This window comes from Clupea harengus, chromosome 12, assembly GCF_900700415.2.
Source record: "Clupea harengus chromosome 12, Ch_v2.0.2, whole genome shotgun sequence".
Classification (NCBI taxonomy): domain Eukaryota; kingdom Metazoa; phylum Chordata; class Actinopteri; order Clupeiformes; family Clupeidae; genus Clupea; species Clupea harengus.
This window is the reverse complement of record NC_045163.1, coordinates 19,085,490-19,087,989: the sequence shown is the minus strand read 5'-3', so window position 1 is coordinate 19,087,989 and position 2,500 is coordinate 19,085,490. Positions and strand designations below refer to the sequence as shown.

The window sequence follows — 2,500 nt, the reverse complement described above, 5'->3', positions numbered from 1 at the left end:
ATCCCAAACACACAAACACACACACACACACACACACAAGCACACACAAACACAAACACACACACACACAAACCACATAAAAACTTCACCTCCCTTTCTTCTACTGCTATTTCCTCACTGCTGAATCACTGCCTTGGTTCCTGTGCTACTCTGTACATGTGTAAAAGTGTCTGTGTATTTGTGTGTGTGTGTGTGTGTGTGTGTGTGTGTGTGTGTGTGTGTGTTAGACTATATGCTGAGTGAAGGGGGCTTCCTGAGGACCCCCACCCGCCTCCCCTGTACAGCAGTGAGAGCGCTGTCTGGCGTCGGGATGGGGGGTGTGGAGGGCTTGGGGTGGGGGGTGGGGTGGTGTTGGTGGTGCTGGTGGTGTGTGGCTGGGGGTCATCTCGAGGGTAGCATACTTCAGCCCCGAGTCAGGCAGAGGTGAGGGGCTCGGAAATCACGTTACGGCTGCCTCTCCCTGGCTCGGCCCGCCGAGCATAAATTCATTTAATCCCGTTTTTTTTTCTTCCTCCCTTCGTTCTCTCTTTCGTTTCTTTTCTTTTCTTTTTTTTACTCCCCTTCCTGCAGAATCACTCAGCGCTCCAGGCCTAAAACAGCACTGACTGTACCCCCACAAACGGATCCCCCACCCCCCCCACCCCCTCCAGACCCCCCAGGCCCCCTCCTTCCGAGCAAGCCTGGCCTAGCTCTTCCCCTAGCCTAGCCTCCTCCTCAGCCGCAGGGTACAGGGGGGCTTATGAGCTGCTGGATGAGGTGAAATCCAGTAAATGATAATATCCTCTAACGCAGCCTGAGTCCCCACTGGTATAATACAGAAGGGGGGGGGGGGGACTGGGGCCACTTACAGGTCAGGGGAGAGGGAGAGAGAGAGAGAGAGAGAGAGAGAGAGAGAGAGAGAGAGAAAGAGAGAGAGAAAGAGAGAGAGAAAGAAAGCCTCTTCGCTTTGCCTGCTGCCGTTCTCTTACGGCCTCTCTATCTCAAACTCATAACGGATGAGTTGAATTAATGACTGAGACAAAACCCCTTGTCCTGGGTCTCTACGGCCGGCTGGTGAAGATGAACCAGGGATTTTGTTCCAGTCATGCCACAGCTGACAGGAGCCGACACCGTGACCCATCCAGCGTAGCCACATGTGGCTCAGAGTCGGCTGAGTTTAGGGAATGGGGCCAACCTTTGAAAAACGGGGGGGGGGTCTGCCTCCTGGGACCTGCCAGACGGTGTGACACACACACACACACACACACCCTCCCTTAGGCATGGATGCGCAAGGCCTAAAAATAATCCAGCCGATCAATATTTTAGAGCCGCCACCGACGCCGCGGCTTCGCTGACACGAGAGACGAGAGTGCGCTCGCTGGGCACTCTCTTTCGAGAAAGTGTCAGGTGGGAGATGGGTGCTAAAAGTGCTAATGTTCAGCTCTGCCGCGGGATGGAGCGCCATGCTAACATCTTTCAGAAAAATCTTCCTCTGTGAGTCAATGGAAAGGTCAGGACCTTTTGTAAGTCTTTACGCTGTCCTTTGATATAAAGCCGATAGCCCAAAGAGTTCCATAAAGGTTCTTCAATGAAGTCTTCTAAGCATAAATCTCACGGGTTTTCAGGAGAACCTCTAGGTTTTTTCCCCAAGGAAGCTTGCAACTCCACTACTACACACCCTGATATGGACGCTAACGTGTTATATCACATGTGCCCCTTAGATTTCTCTTCCTACATTTACACCATACATCCTGCTGTTACTTCTCTCTCTCTTTCACTCACTCTATTCACCTCTCTCTCTCTTTCACCTCTTTCTCTTTCACTCTCTCTTTTTGCCTGCAGAGATGCTATCACCCATCCAGCCTGCTCTCTCCTCTTTCAGCAGTCCCCCTCTCGTTCTGTCCCTCTCTGTGTGTTTGCTGTTAGGCTGAGGCTGAGATCATCTGCCACTATCTGCTCCTGTTAAAAGCCTTGGGAGTCCAGAGTTGCCCATTAAGCTCTACTTCAGCTAAATCCGCTCCCCGTGTTTATACAGGAGTGCTTCTTTAATAGGCTACATTGACAGCCTCTGAGACATAGGCTTTCCGTTCTCTTTCTCTCTCTCTCTCTCTCTCCCCCTCTCTCCATGTCTTTCTCTCTCTCTCTCTCTCTCTCTCTCTCTCTCTCTCTCTCTTTCTCTCTCTCTCTCCATGAGTCTCTTTCTTTAATGACTGCAGACAAATGACGAACATACAGTGCTAATTGACGAACATACAGTGCTGTGCTAAATGGTCAAAATAGGGAGTTGAAGGAGGAACAAACAACCTGCACCAGAGATGGAATCTTTTTTCCATTAATGTGAGTACTTATGTGTGTCGTTCCCTATTCCATTATGATGCTCTGGGTTTTGTACACTGTTATATATATATATATAAAATCTTTCTGCCTTCTATGACCTGCGCTTTAATTCATGTGCCTGTGAGTGTGTGTGTAGATTCCTGTATGTATGTGGCAGTGTATCTGTGTTGTGTACATGTGCAGT

General features: G+C 50.0%; 1 protein-coding gene across 3 annotated transcripts in view; it reads right to left on the bottom strand.

Moving 5' to 3' along the window:
* Window positions 1-2,500, bottom strand: part of rxraa (retinoid X receptor, alpha a) — a 116,509-nt gene that overhangs the window by 19,547 nt on the left and 94,462 nt on the right. The gene's annotated exons all lie outside the window — the stretch shown is intronic.